The sequence below is a fragment of the Danio rerio genome, chromosome 20 (assembly GCF_052040795.2).
Source record: "Danio rerio strain M-AB ecotype USA chromosome 20, GRCz13ab, whole genome shotgun sequence".
NCBI lineage: Eukaryota > Metazoa > Chordata > Actinopteri > Cypriniformes > Danionidae > Danio > Danio rerio.
The window spans coordinates 58508815-58525773 of record NC_141040.1 but is presented as its reverse complement, the minus strand read 5'-3'; the positions used below and the strand labels follow the sequence as shown (position 1 = coordinate 58525773).

General features: G+C 36.1%; 1 protein-coding gene and 1 long non-coding RNA gene across 4 annotated transcripts in view; one reads left to right on the top strand and one right to left on the bottom strand.

The window, feature by feature from the left end:
• The window catches only part of LOC147839513 (uncharacterized), a 243096-nt gene that overhangs the window by 12731 nt on the left and 213406 nt on the right, over positions 1-16959 (top strand). The gene's annotated exons all lie outside the window — the stretch shown is intronic.
• LOC101884676 (MAM domain-containing glycosylphosphatidylinositol anchor protein 2) overlaps positions 1-16959 on the bottom strand; it is a 373415-nt gene that overhangs the window by 344258 nt on the left and 12198 nt on the right. For all 3 annotated transcript variants that reach the window (XM_087298727.1, XM_087298728.1, XM_087298729.1), the window contains exon 2: positions 9651-9748. The gene's annotated coding sequence lies outside the window, so the exon portion shown is untranslated. The remainder of the gene's footprint in view (positions 1-9650; positions 9749-16959) is intronic.

The window sequence follows — 16959 nt, the reverse complement described above, 5'->3', positions numbered from 1 at the left end:
TACTCAATCATTCAATCGTTCATTCAATCGTTCATTGAATCAATTATTAAATCAATTAATATTTTTTTCTTTTGTTCATTGATTCAATCATTCATTCAATTACAATTTGATCATTCATTTAAACAATTCAATCATTCATTCAATGATCCATTCATTTAGTCATTCAATCATTAATTTGAATCATTTATTCAATCAATCATTCAATTCATTAAATTATTCATTCAATCAATCAATCAATCATTTATTCTTTCGTTCATTGGTTCAATCATCTATCCATTCTTTCATTCAATCTTTTCAATCATCAATTCAATCCTTCATTCATTCAATCATTCATTTAATCCTTTATTGATTAAAGCATTCATTAGTTGAATTGTTCATTAGTTCTTTAATTTATTCAGTCATTAACTACTTTATTGATTCATTCATTTATTTGTTCATTTCAGATCTGACTCTATGCTGTACACTTCAGAAGTGCTGGGGAAAACCCTGATCCTGTTGACCACCCTGATCAACAATAACAACAATAACAATAACATTTACAAACGTTTCTTAGATATTTTAAACAATGTGCTATTGTGTGTATATACACGTGAACTTTTAGCTATATTGCTATTTATATATATTCTTAGCTATATTGTTATTAATAGCTAAGAGTCCAATTGATGCTCTTAACTGTGATTGTGGCTGATAAATGTGTGTTAAACGTGTTGTGCACGATCTGATTCTGCAGCAGAGATGTTTGCCTTGAGTTTCTTACACTGTGTGCATCTTAATGATCAGTATTATTCTCCAGCGGCCGCTCGACCCGTGACGCCCTGAGATCTGACTGCGATTTCTGCACGCTTTTCAGGAGACAATTTACTTCTCCTCCTGCACTTAATTCATTCATTTATGTGTGGCGAATGATGATTTAGCATTGTTAGTTACACAAACAGGACGACATCTCCGGGAGATTAAAGCATCCCGTTCCAGCGGTGCGCATGCTGTGAATTAATTACCCGGCCGGTCAGGAACAGAACGATCTCTTTAGAGTGTAAAAGACAGCTCATCTACACTGACCTGATCACTAGAACTGCACAAATGATTCAAACACAATTTAATCATTTATTAATTAATTATTTCATTAATTCATTCATTCAATCAAACAATCAATCAATCAATCATTCATTCAATTGTTCTTCATTCATTCATTCATGCAATCATTCATTCAAACGTTTATTCATTCATTCAATCATTTAATAATTGTTCATTCAACTATTAATTAAATTAATCATTCATTCAATCATTAGTTCATTCATTCAATGATTGATTCAATTTTTCATTCAATCATTTGTTCATTAATTGTTTAATGAATTGCTTATTCATCAAATATTTTATTCAATCATTCTTTTTTATTATTCATTCATTCATTCAATTGTTCTTTGTTTGTTTATTTATGCAATCGTTCAATCATTTAATAATTTTTTAATTCAGCTGTTAATTCAATCAATCATTCATTCAATCATTCACTCAACTTTCTATTCAATCGTTTGTTCATCCATTTAATCGCTTATTAATTCGTTTATTCATTCCTTCAATCAATAATTCATTTTATTGTTCATTCATTCATTCACTCAATCATTCATTCAATTGTTTAATAATTGTTCATTCCACTATTAATTCAATCAATTATTCATTCAATCATTAGTTCATTCATTCATTTAACTTCTCATTCAATTGTTTGTTCAATCATTGAATCGTTTATTCAATTGCTTATCCATTCAATATTTCAATCAATCATTCATGCAATCATTCATTCATTCATTCAATTGTTCCTTATTTGTTCATTCATTCAATCATTAAATACTTTGTTCATTCAACTATTAATTTAATCAATCATTCATTTAATCATTAGTTCATTCATTCAATCGTTTGTTTATTCAATTAATCACTTAAGTTGTTTATTCATTCATTCATTCATTCAATGAATCAATCATTTATTTTATTGTTCAGTGATTTATTCAATCCTTCATTCAATCATTTAATAATTTGTTCATTCAACTATTAATTAAATCAATCATTGTTCATTCAGTCATTCATTCACTCCATTTCTCATTCAATCATTTGTTCAATCCTTTAATCATTTATTTAATTGCTTATCCATTCAATATTTCAATTAATCATACATTCAATTGCTCATTTTATCATTCACTCATTCATTGAATTGTTCTTTATTTGTTCTTTCATGCAATCATTCAGTCAGTCGTTCATTCAATCGTTTAATAATTCATTTATTCAAGCAATGATTCATTCATCCAATCATTGGTTCATTCATTTATTCGATCATTTATTTATTCATTCAGTTGATCATTTAATTCAATCATTAAAATCAATCGTTTATTCATTCATTTAATCATTAGTTCATTCATTCATTCACACAATTTTTCATTAAATAATTTGTTTATTAATTTAATCACTTAAAATGTTTATTCATTCATTCATTTATTCATTCATTAATTCATTCAATCAATCATTATTTAACCATTCATTTTATCGTTGATTCATTCAGTCCTTCATTCAATCATTTAATAATTTGTTCATTCAACTATTAATTCAATCAATTATTGTTCAATATTTTAATCAATCATGCATTAAATTGCTCATTTTGTCATTCACTCATTCATTTAATTGTTCTTTATTTTTTCATTCATGCAATCATTCATTCAATCGTTTAATAATAAATTATTCATTCAAGCAATGATTCATTCATCCAATCATTAGTTCATTCATTCATTCGATCATGTATTTATTTATTCATTTGATCATTTAATTCAATCATTTATTTATTAATTCATTTGTTCGTTTGTTTAATCAATCAATCATTTAATCTATCATGAATTGATTTATATATTTATTGATTCATTTATTTGTTTATTTATTCATTAATTCAATTGTATATTATGAGATTGTTTATTGGGTTAATCATTCATTCATTCATTCATTCAATTATTTATTCAATCAATAAATCAGTTGTTTATTCGTTTAACAATTCATTCATTTAATCATTTATTTATGCACTAAATTTTTTATTCAATCGTTTTTTATTCATTCAATAATTTTTTTATTTGTTTAATCATTTATTCATACATTCGTTTAATTCAATCATTCAGGAGCACCTGGAGGAAATCCATGCCAACACGGGAGAACATGTAAACCCCACACAGAAACACCAACTGACCCAGCCGAGACTCAAACCAGCAACCTTCTAGCTGTAGGGCAACAGTGCTAACCACTGAGACACAGTGCCACGCCAAAACAATGACAAAAAGTGCAGAAGGTATAGATGCTGCACATATAGAGTGAGAAATACAGCATTTACTCTGGTAAATGATGGTAAATGATTCAGACACATTAATCGTTCCCATTATTCATGTATAGTAACATTGGGATTCATTTACTTTCCAATTAATGAAGCGTGGATTAATGAATTATTCAGCAGAGATGAAGCTGGAGGTGTTTCGTGGTGTCTTGCGAATATTTATGAGCTTTTTAACCTCCATTAAGCCTCTTTCTTTTTTATTAGTTGATTTTTGAAGCATAATTAACATTAGAATGTGTATATAATGACATATTAAAATAAACATGCAAATACATTAATTTTATAGTGTTAGGCTAGCCTGTATGCAATCTGCAGATTTATTAATACAATATGAAAATTGTAAAATATAAAGAATGCTGGGTTGTTGTAACCAAACGTTGATTTAAATATGGACAAACCCAACTTTGGGTTACTTCTATTATATTTAAATGACAGTTTATACATTTATGAATTTTTTTCTTTCTTATATTTTCTTTTATAAGAAATATGATTAAATGATTACTTGTTTATATCGTTTCATTTTAATTCATCATTATTTTTTTTTTATTAAACTTGAAATAAAAAAATGTGACGGAAAAGTCATGAAAACATTTTTATGTTAATTTAAGTTATTTTAATAACTTACACAAATTTAACTTGATGTCTTAAATCTGTTTAAGTTTAATTGACTTTAAAAATAGTCGAAACCGGATTACTTTGTTAAAATAAATTATTATTTCATTGATTATATTTTTTATTATAATAATTTTACAATTATAATGTTTATTATAATTTTTATTATAAATTATTTAATTAATTATTATAATTTATTTATTTATTTATTTATTTTTCAATTCAATTGAATTATATTCAATTTGGTTTAGTCCCTTTATTAATCAGGGGTCACCACAGTGGAATAAACTATCAACTATTCCAGCATATGTTTTATGCAGCATATGTCCTTCCAGCTGCAACCCAGAACTGGGAAACTAATAAATTGATTAAAATATAAAAAAAATTTATTAATATATTATAGAAATGTATTTATTTATTTGTAGCTAAATACACCAAACTAATGAATACAATAAAATATAAAAACTGTAAAAAAAAAATAAAATAAAATAAAAAAGGGTAAAATTATTTTTTATATTTATTTATATTTATTTAATCTATATTTATTTGCTTTAATTATTTAATTTAATTTTATTTATTTTAATATATTACTTTATTACTTTAATACTTTATTTTATTTTTTATAATTTATAATTTTATTTATTATATTTTATTCTATAATACTTTAAGTGTTTTTATTTTGTATTTTAATCTAATTAATTTTTTATTACTATTACTTAATTTTATTTTTTATATATTTTATTTTTATATATTTTATTTTTATTTTATTATTTATAGTTTTTTATTTTATTTCTTTTATTTTATTATAATTTAATTTATTCTATTTTATATATTTTTATTATTTATTTTATTATTTTTAAAATCTTATTTATTTATTTATTTATTTTTATTTAACTTAATTTTTTTATTTTAAATATATTTTGTTTTATGCTAAAAAGTGTCTTTTTTATTTTATTCATATATTTTTCATATTTTATTTATTTATTTCTTCATTTATTTTTATTGTACTTTTAAATCGGGGGAAAAATAAACAGGGGTGCTAATAATTCTGACTTCAAAATGTATGTATGTATGTATATGTGTACACACACACACACACACACACACACACACACACACACACACACAGTTGAAGTCAGAATTATTAGCCCCCTTGTATTATTAGATCGCTTGTTTATATTTTCCTCAATTTGTGTTTAACGGAGAGCAGATTTTTCCACCACATTTCTAATCATAATAGTTTTAATAACTCATCTCTGATAACATATGTCTTTTATCTTCGCCATGATGACAGTAAATAATATTAGACTATATATTCTTCAAGACACTTCTATACAGCTTACAGTGACATTTAAAGGCTTAACTAGGTTAATTAGGGTAACTAGGCGGGTTAGGGTAATTAGGCAAGTTATTGTATAATGATGGTTTGTTCTGTAGACTATCGAGAAAAAAAATTGCTTAAAGGGGCTAATAATGTTGTCCCTAAAATGGTGTTTAAAAAATTAAAAACTGCTTTTATTCTAGCCGAAATAAAACAAATCAGACTTTATCCAAAAGAAAAAATATTATCAGACATACTGTGAAGATTTGCTTGCTCTGTTAAACATCATATGAGAAATATTTATAAAAGAAGAAAAAAATTCAAAGGGGGCTAATAATTCTGACTTCAACTGTATATATAATTTATTATTTTATTTTTATATTTAATTTAATTTTATATTTTATTTTATTCATTATTTGTTTTATTTTATTTTTTTATTTTAACTTTATTATTATTATTACATTTTATTTTAATGCATTTTGTTTTATTCAGCCTCTTTTATATCCTCTTTGTTATTTCCGTAACACCAGGCATCACTCCAGCAGCTCAAACGGAGCATGTTTTTAATGTCGCGCTTCATTATTACATATAAAACGAGTCTCTCCTGTTTTTTCCACTTCATTTGTCAGCATGAAAATCATCTGGTTTCCATATAAAGCGGCAATTATTTCACACACGGGACCCATGAAGATAAAATGAACATGTTTTATGATGTTTGAGGGTCACAGAGGGAGAAAGGTTATAGTTTTTTATAGCTACCAGTAAAAGGAAATCTTTCACTGAGGTTTATATGATCACAAACACATGAGCTAATAATCTCCATTCTCCAGTATACAAGCCTTGCTAATTAATTAATTAACATTTTATTGGATGAACAAAAAATTGCAGCTGTGAATACATTAATTATTAAATATTAATAATGATTTAATTATTCAGGGTGACCCGTTGGCTCAGTGGTGTTGCACTGTGGCCTCAGAGCAAGAAGGTCACTGGTTCGAGTCCCGGTTGGGCCAATTGGCTTTTCAGTTTGCATGTTCACTCCGTGTTGGCGTGCGCTATAGGGGAATTGATTAACTATATTGGTTGTAGTGTATGAGTGAGTGTGTGAATGAGTCTGTATGGGTGTTTCCCAGTCTGGGTTGCAGCTAGAAGGGCATCCGCTGTTTAAAAAAAAAATCTGTAATAGTTGGTGGTTCATTTCGCTGTGGTGATCCCAATAAATAAAGAAACTAAGCTAAATAAATATTAATTGATGAATGAATGACTTGATTATTAATTAATTATAAAATATGAATATTTTAAGCTGTAAAAAAGTAATATTAAGATGTTTTTCGTTAAAATTGTCAAAGTAAAAAAATATTTTGGATTAATTTTATTAGAATTTTTATTTCATTTAATTTTTAAGTTTATTTTATTGAAAAATGGTGAACATATGAAGAGTTCAGATGCAAAAGCCCCACTGTAGAGTCGGAAGTGAAGCATGCATTCATAACGGTTTTTTTGCGCAGCGGCGCTACTTTGAATGAGTCCGATTGCAACCAGAGTACCCTAGCAACCACCTAGTAACTGCACAGAAGATCCTAGCAACCACTGATTTTAACCTTCCAGCTGCCTAGCAACCAAAGCACTCTAGCAACCTCCCAGCAACTGCCCAGAACACCATAGTTAAACCCTAGCAACCAATGATTTTATCCTTGCAACTCCCTAGCAACCAGAGCACCTTAGCAACTGTTTAGACCACAACAGTAAAACCCCAGCACATCTCTTATTTAATCCTTGCAACTGCTTAGCAACCAGAGCACCCTGGAAACTGTTTAGAACACCACAGTAAAACCCCAGCACATCTCTTATTTAATCCTTGCAGCTGCCTAGCAACCAGAGTACCCTAGCAACCAGCTAGTAACTGCACAGAACACCCTAGCAACTAATGATTTATCCTAGCAACTGCCTAGCAACCAGAGCACTCTAGCAACCACCCAGCAATTGCTTAGTACACTAAAGTAAAACTCTAGCAACCACTCATTTTAATCCTCGCAACTGCCTAGCAACCAGAGTACTCTAGTAATCACCTAGGGTCGGTTCAGAACACCATAGTAAAACCCGAGCAACCACTCATTTTATCCTTGCAACTGCCTAGCAACCAGAGCACCCTAGAAACCATCTAGTAACTGCACAGGACACCTTAGCAACCACTGATTTTACCCTTGCAGAGGCATAGCAACCAGAGAATCATAGCAACTGCCCAAAACACCATAGTAAAACCCAAGCAACCACTTGTTTTGTCCTTGCAACTGCCTAGCAACCACAGTACTCTAGCAACCAATTAGCAATTGCTAAGAACACAATATAAAAACCTTAATGACTCATTTTGTCCTTGCTACTGCATAGTAACCGGAATACTCTAGCAACCACCTAGCAACTGCCCAGAACCATAGTAAAACCCTAGCAACCACTGATTTTATACTTGCACTTGCCTAGCAACCAAAGTACCCGAGCAACCACCTAGTAACTGAACAGAACACCCTAGCAACCACTGATTTTATCCTAGCAACCCCATAGATTAGAATCTGCTTATCTACAGTGTGCAAACTGATTCAAATGTCAAGGTTTTACAAATATTTCCTAATTTCAGGATTGAATTTTCAAGCTAATGTCAACATACAAATACACCTGCCAAACTACAAGCCTGCCCAAACTCACTTTAGCTCACCTTAGACTTTAGCATTGCTTTTAGATGACCAAGTATGTTCACTTTGCCTGTTTCTTAAATATCTGCAAACTTATTATGGTGGGGGTTTTTTGCTTTAGAAGAGATTTTAGAAGTTTAGAAGCTTGCAAAACTGCGTCAAGCTTTGAGGAAAGGATTCCCAGGCCAGCATTAAAGTTTAACTATCAAACATACTTGCTAAAATCCAAGCCTGCGCTCAAACTCAGCCTATAAGTGGATGCATTTGAACACTGCATCGCTTTTTGCTGTATTTTCTGTCAAGCACCTGCCCGTCTGTGTCTCCATCAGCTTCTGATTTCCTGCGCTTTATATGTCGTCAGGATTCTTTCCGTCCATCACGCCTGCAATGTGAGAAAAATCTGCACTTACAGCCCATTTCCAACTCCTTCAAGAGCGGGCTGTCAACATGCCGTCATATGCTGAGAGTTTACTGTCAAAACCTACAGCCTTCACGATGAAAAAAAGGGCTTTATTTTGATGTAGACTTGTTGAAATGACTGATATAGCGCATAATCAAGTCTAATGTGTAGACATTCTTTCAGCAAACATGCAATTTTATAAAACGCAGCGTTGCTATAGTTCACTAAAACTAGCAAATAAGCTTAATTCTGCTTACTTGAGATCAAATATGGTCATTCATTCATTCATTCATTCATTTTCCTTTGACATAGTCCCTTATTTATCAGGGGTCGCCACTGCGGAATAAAGTTTTACCATAAGTTTTATGCAGGGGATGCCCTTCCAGCTGCAACCCAGTACTAAAAAACACCCATACACACTCATTCACACACACACACACACACACACACACACACACACACACACACACACACACACTACGGCCAGTTTATTTGATCAGTTCCCCTATAGCGCATGTGTTTGGACTGTGTGGGAAAACAGAGCAGCCGAAGGAAACCCACGCCAACACAGGGAGAACATGCAAACTCCACACAGAAACAAAAACTGACCCAGCCAGGGCTCGAACCAGCGACCTTCTTGCTGTGAGGGGATCATGCTACAGACTGCACCACTGTGCTGACATTTTTCTTTTTTAATGAATTATCATGTATTATTTTTGATCATTTATTCAGCTCTACACATCATTGCCACCACACTTCTGGGATTTGCACTGCATCAACCACACTTCTGGGATTTGCACTGCATCACACACACACACACACACACACACACACACACACACACACACACACACACACACACACACACACACACACACATGTTTGTTTTTGTGAAAAGTGGGGACATTACATAGGTTTCCATTCATTTTATGCAGCCCAAACCGTATATTGTATTGCCCTCACCCCACCCCTAAACCCTACCATCACAGGAGACTGTGTGCAGCTTTACTCCCTGATTAAACTCATCCTGTAGGATTTATAAGCATTTTGAGAAATGAGGACGTCACCAGTGTCCTCATATTTCACCTCCTTTTTGTAATACCTGTGTCATACCCATGTCATTATACAGATTTGTGTCCTGATATGTCACAAAAACACGTACACACACACACACACACACACACACACACACACACACATACACACACACACACACACTCTCCTGGCTAGCTGATTTTGTTTGCGTGTGCTGTGTTTTCAGTGTTGACTGACCTCTTTCAGCTCTGCTTACGCTCAGTGTCCAGAATCTCCAGGAAAACTGTCAGCGCTGCAGTTCCTTCATCCACCAGGAAACACGGTAATGCAACTTCCTGCAATTAGCAAAGAACAAACGTTAAAACATTGATTATTTTAATGCAAAAAACAATTATCAAATGAACACTCGCTGGAAATAAAGCTCAAGCCTTAACACTCGGAATTTAAAACACCACCTTCATCAGGAGGACGGAAATTAATTCACAAACAGCAGATAATAAAACTACCGAGAAGATGTACTGTTTCAGTGTATCGACACCTGATTGGACGATGGGATGTGGGCGTGGCTCTGATAAGTGATCTGGTCTAACCCCTGGGTCATCGTTTGAGACGTGTTTTCAGGCTGACTTTTGCTGCTTTGACTAATTTTGAGTTTCTCCCTGTGTCCGCGCGGGAGTTCAGCTTTCTCAACGGCAGCCCATTTGCAATTCAAATGCGCAGGAAAACGAGCTGCAACTCATTTACTGAGCCGAGGCTAGAAATGATGATTCAGTGACAGTTTAAGCACTCATCAGACAGAAGCGGCCAGATTAAAGCATACGCCGGCTGTAAAAGTGAGACTCCCACACACGTGTGCTGCTCTCCAGATCCTGATTTACACACACACACACACACACACACACACTCAGTGTTATTATAGCAGCAGGAGATGCAGGACTTCAGGCTAACACTGAGGAGAGCAGGCCAGATTAGCTCTTTTGTGTTGAGGATTGGAGAGCTTCAGGATGGGATAATTAGGGCCTCGTAATATCTGGTTTCAGCATCGATATCGCAATGTGATCATTCGCTATAGTCACATCACCGGATATGCAATTTTCATTTGCATGAGCCCTCTGACTGCACACTACCTGATAAAAGTCTTGTGGTGGATCTCAGTTGTAAGAGCAGCAAATAATAACTGGACTTCTAGTTGATGATGTGTAAAAGTGTTGAAGGTGGATTTCTCTGCTGAATGATCTGCTGATCTGCATTAATCATCACCAATACTGCAGAAGACCTACTGGAACCAGCATGGACCAAGATTCTCACTGAAATCAGTCAAGCTTGGTGAAGGAGACATCATGGTTTGGGGTTCATTCAGTATGGGGGTGTGTGAGAGATCTGCAACATCAACAGCCTGTGGTATTAAGACATCTGTGCTCCCCATTACATTACAAACCACAGGAGAGGGACAATTCTCCAGCAGGATAGCGCTCCTGCTCATACTTCAGCCTCCAAAGCTCCTGAAAGCAGAGAAGGTCAAGCTGCTCCAGGATTGGCCAGCCCAGTCACCAGATCTGAACATTATTGAGCATGTATGGGGTAAGATGAAGGAGGAGGCGTTGAAGATGAACACAAAGAGTCTTGATGAACTCTGGGAGTCCTGCAAGAAGGCTTTCTTTGCCATAAATCATTAAATCATTCAAAATCAAGGCATGATCATATGTTATTGTGGTCAAATAAGCGTCATCTAGAGGCCTTTACCTTTCATATAAGTGGTAATGTAATGTAATGTGTGTATATATATAGTGCATTTATCATGTATGGCCATACACCCATACGTCTCTCCACACCACCACCAGTGTGCAGCTCCACTTGGATGATGCGACGGCAGCCACAGGACAACGGCGCCAGTGCGCTCACCACACACCAGCTATTGGTGGAGTGGAGAGACAGTGATAGAGCCAATTCGGTGGAAGGGGATGATTGAGAGGCCATGATCGTAAGGGCCGATGGAGGGACTTTGGCCAGGACACCGGGGTTACACCCCTGCTCTTTCACGAGAAGTGCCATGGCATTATTAATGAGCACAGAGAGTCAAGACCCCGGTTTAACGTCTCATCGGAAAGACGGTGCCCACTGACAGTGTAGTGTCCCCTTCACTATACTGGGGCATTAGGACTCACACAGACCACAGGTTGAGCGCCCCCTGCTGGCCTCACTAACACCACTTCCAACAGCAACCTAGTTGTTCCCTAGTGGTCTCCCATCCAGGTACTGACCAGGCTCAGCCCTGCTTAGCTTCAGTGTGTAACCGCTCTTGGGCTGCAGGGTGATATGGCTGTGGTGGTGGGTCGTTCCTTTCACTTCTGATACCCAATCATCAACTAGAAGCCATATTATTATTTGTTGCTCCTAAAACTTGAATAGGCAACAAAACTTTTGTCAGGTAGTGGATTTTAAAAGCATTCAGGGGTAAAAAATGGTACATTTGTAATGTTAATTACTATTAACTTTATTGAATTATTTATGAAGACTATGCAGTAGTATTTTACTTTTGATTATTTAGCAACCATATACCTGACAACTGTTAGACTTCTCGAAAAATAATAAAGCACTGTATATTTCATTTGTTTTTTTACTTTACTTTATCACGGCGGCAACAGAAAAACAGTGACCGTCACATCCCGAGTTGTTGCATATTGCTGCTGTGTGATTGGCTCATCAACTCAACTCATCCCAATTTATTTCAACAAACCACAATGTACAACACCAAAGTGCTGTACATAAAACACACGCAAACATACACAGAACCAAAATACATAAACTCACATCACATGATTAAAAGCTGAAGAAAATAAGTGTTTCAGTGTTTTCTGAAAAGACTCAAGAGCTGGAGATGTTCTTAAGGAGAGTGGAAGATCGTTCCAGAGTCTTGGAGCTGCTGCTGAAAAAGCTCCATCACCTCCACATTTCTAGCGTGATCGTGAAACTGTCAAATAGAACTGTGAATTATCAATGCATTCGTTTTCTTTTGGGCTTCCCTTTATATCAAGTAAGAATGTCCTGAGCTTATCATCGTTATCGACCTAAAATGTATGGCAATTGGATATGACATCATTTATCGGCCCAGCCCTAATTTCCTCTAATTTTTGTTCTTCTGGAGAAACTATTATTTGTTTTATTTCGGCTAGAATAACAGCAGCTTTTAATTGTTTTTAAGCCATATTAAGCTCATTATTATCAGCCCCCTAAAAGGTGTAGTAGGTGATCCGCCAGAATTCAAGCATAAGCAAAAGCTTAGAAATTTTATGACCCTCCCCTGCCGTCCTAAGCCACACCTCCTTAAGTCATGAACTCGCGAACACGCGCTGATTGCAGATAATGCTAGATCATGTCATTCACCAGTTAGAAAACTCTATAGAGACACGCACTTTATAGCGTAGTTGTGGACAGGCCAGCGGGTGCAGGATTACATTTCCCCAAAACGGCGTGTCACTGTTCAAACATGAACAAGTGTGCAAATATAAATCAAACTTCACCTCGGTACAGCTGGTTAGGCGGAAGAGCACATTTACTGATGTTGAGTTATTAAACTAAATACAAATCAGATCAAAATAAAGCAGTGCTAAAACAGAAATATCCTGTCATCTGTTTACATTACACTGGTGTTTACATTAGAGTGACTCTTCATTATCAGCTGTGCTTGCTGATGCTTATAAATTGCTTGTTTTCATCTCCTTTTCACTTGAACAACTCAACGAATGCTCAGGTTATTTACCCGACTATATTATCGATGCTGTAAAAGGTACTCCATGAACTTGACAAGTCAATCTTCTGTCGGCCGTTTTCAGTGGCTGAACAACACTTCCGTACATTTAACCCATTCATAAACAAGAACACAGTCTACATCAGCTTTGCCTGGTTAAAATAGTTTTAAAACAGACCCGTCTAAAAGAAATACTTCAGCCGTGGTGTCATCCTTCAGATCGTTGTTCCCCTAGTAGCAAAGAATTCTGGCCCAGATTTGGCATAAAGCTGGCACAGCAGGCATTCATCCGGCACTGGCATACAGCATGTGGGCCAAACATGGCCCGGGTTTGGCAGAGGCGGCACCGTTTTTAAGGCGGCACACAAGATTTGGGCCAGATGAAAAACATAGTATTTGGCCCAGATTTAAAAATGTGATAAGTGGGCCATGTGAGTTTGGCCAGTCTTGACCCACATTTAAAATACACTAAAATCATTTTTGAGTAAAGAAAAAAAATTCTACCAATCAGGTCACTTTGAGAAAAAGCGTGGCCAGAGTGTGCCTAAAGCGCATCACTCCATGGGTTTATCAATTTCATTGCAACTGTGACACACCAACCTGTCTGGCCCAGTTCAGGCCCAGTTATGAGTTATTAACTTGGCTGAGACTTGGCCCAGATATGGTCCATGTTTGGCTCTTGTCTGGAAGCCAGATTTGGTCCAGTCATGTACCGTAATTCACTGCGGCATGTGGGCCAAGCAAAACCTGATTGTGTGGGCCAGAGCTGGGCCAGAGAAATTTTGCTATGTGGGTCTGAACTGCATAGAGTCATTTCCCTCCAGCGTGCAAAAGTAACCACGATATTGATTCAGGGTTTAGAAAAGTTTTGTTTCTGCATTTCTGGCAGAAGCGCTTTAGGAAACAATCTTTCTGTTCATGCATACAAGGCCACGCTGGTCTTTCAGAAAGGACTTCAGGATGATGCAGAGTTTGCCTGATGACGTCAGCGGTAGATGCGTGCGAGTGACGTGTCTGTCTGCTTAAAGAGGCTGCGCAGAAATTCACATTTAAATTTGTTGACACAGTTTGAGATGCCGGACGTTATTGAGTTATCTATCGACCCGACAATATTTAATTGGATGAACAGTTTTTAGTTTTATGCCTTATCCAGAATATAAAAACACATAAACACATTTAGATCATTTACTTTAATCAGTACTATTGGAATTTGAGGAGACTTTCAACCATCACAACAACACATGCTTCTGAAGACAATCCCTAGGCTTGGGTGGTAATACGGTAATATGGTATACCGCGGGATCTAAGAATAGCAACAGTGTCAGTTTCAATACCGTCATAAAAAACAATGCAGTTAAATAGGACACTAGTATTAAATAATAAATATTATTCATTTATTGCCTACAAATGCGTATGCGTGATTGTCATCACGGGACAGTGTGGAGGAAAGAGAGAGGGAGGGAGGGAGAGGGTGAGGTGGCGAGTCGCTCACCAACTGACCTGCAGCTTAGCAGTATGGTTTCAACGGAACGAGAAGGGAGACATGGTAAATACGAACTAGGGGTCTGCATTTCTGCTGCTGCACCGCGGGAGCAGAGCAGATTTCTTGCAGTGCAGGAATAAATTTCTGAATAAAGCGCGTAGCGGTCAGTAACTCTTGTGTAATATGAAAGGGAGCAAGTCTAACAATATCACTCCCGAGAATGCATGCTGGATGCTGTTTGTTTGTGTGTGTGTGTGTGTGTGTGTGTGTGTGTGTGTGTGTGTGTGTGTGTGAATGAGAAAGAGAGACAGAGCATAGTTCTGTGCGTATCTCTCTCTCTCTTTCTGTGCATGTGTGTGTGTGTGTGTGTGTGTGTGTGTGTGTGTGTGTGTGTGTGTGTGTGTGTGTGTGTGCGTGAGTGTGTGTGTGTGTGAAAGAGAAAGAGAGAGAGACAGAGCATAGTTCTGTGCGTATCTCTCTCTCTCTTTCTGTGCATGCGTGCGTGAGAGTGTGTATGTGTATGTGTGTGTGTGTGTGTGTGTGTGTGTGTGTGAATGAGAAAGAGAGACAGAGCATAGTTCTGTGCATATCTCTCTCTCTCTTTCTGTGCATGTGTGTGTGTGTGTGTGTGTGTGTGTGTGTGAGAGAATGAGAGAAAGCGTCCTGCGCAGACCTCTGATACGAACAAGACAAACAGATGACCGCGAACCTAAGCTCGCATATACGGTATTCAGTTTCTGAATGGTTTAGGCACAAGCCAACAGTTTGATGACGCTGCTTGAGCCTCACGTCATAATTGTCTTTATTATACCGGGGAGGTTTGACGGTATCAAAATTTGGATACCGCCCAAGCCAAACAATCACCTACTGCACCCTTCAGCAATATTAGTGTTGGATTGTCTCCAGAACAAACCACTGTTATACAATGACTTGCCTAATTACCCTAACTTTACCCTGATTACCCTAGTGAAGCCTTTACATGTCACTTTAAGCTGAACACTAGTGTCTTGAAGAATCTCTAATCTAATATTATGTGCTGTCATCATGACAAAGAGAAAATAAATCACTTATTAGAGTTATTAAAACTATTATGAGTGGAAATGTGCTGTAAAAAATCTGCTCTCCATTAAGTGAAGTTTATTTATAAACACATTTGGAGAGGATCACGTGCTTATGATTGTTCACAGCTGTTCCAACTTTAGCTAACAACTGATTATCCTATCAGATAATCCTTAACTCACTATAAATAACCAGACTTTTCTCACCTCAGTATCTTCGTCTTGAAGAACCCCCCCCCCCCCCCCCCCCCCCCCCCCAACCCTACTTTCCCTCCTTTCAAACGGTGGCCAGCGATTAGCGCTGTTGCCTCACAGCAAGAATGCCCCTGGTTTAATTCCTTTCCAAACCAGACGGCATTTCTGTTGCGGAGTTTGCTCGTTCTCCCCATGCTCGCGTGGGGTTTCTCCGGGTCCTCCGGTTTCCTCCCACAGTTCAAAAACAAGCACCCTAAACAATTAATCCAAATACTAAATAGCTAAACTCTGAGTACACCTATCAGCATCCATATCTGACACTTAGCTACAACAAGCAAGAGGGGGAGTCATCGAGATCTACCTGAGCTCAAACTCCCCTCTCGCCTTGCAATGGGAGGGAGCCCAGGGCTCGAGGATCTTATAAGCTCAGGGCTCTCCCCCGGGACAGCACGCCAAACTAGCTTTACTATCAATCCTCAGCTAAGTGTGAACTCTTGAAACAGAAATTGTTATAGAAATAGTAATATACAGGGGGGCTAATGATTCTGACTTGTATAAGCTACTTCCCCCCAACAAACGCATTTTATTTTAGCATGATTTAATAATCATTATTTTTTAAAATTAATTAATAAATAATAATAATAATAATAATAATAATAATAATAATATCATGAGCCAAAACTGAACACAATTACAGCATTAATCAGTGCAGCTGCTGAAACACATGATGAAGTCAAACTCTATCAGACGCTTTATATTCATCATCAAGATTAAACTGAAGGTCTGTTTTTCCAGATAAATGAAGCCCTTTTCAGTGTCCAGCAGAACGAGGAGCGACAGACGGAGTAACTGAGAGAAATTAAACATCTCCGCTGATCCTGATTCAGTCTGACATCAGAAAAGGGCAGATCTGATCTGTTCACTTCAGACGCAACGCGACTTACTCCTCTGTCAGCTAAATACACTCGGCTAAACTCAATCACTGCTGGGGGGAAAGGCATGATCATTTACAATTACAGAACTGTGCTTCATTCATTTACTTTTAATTTCATTTAGACATTT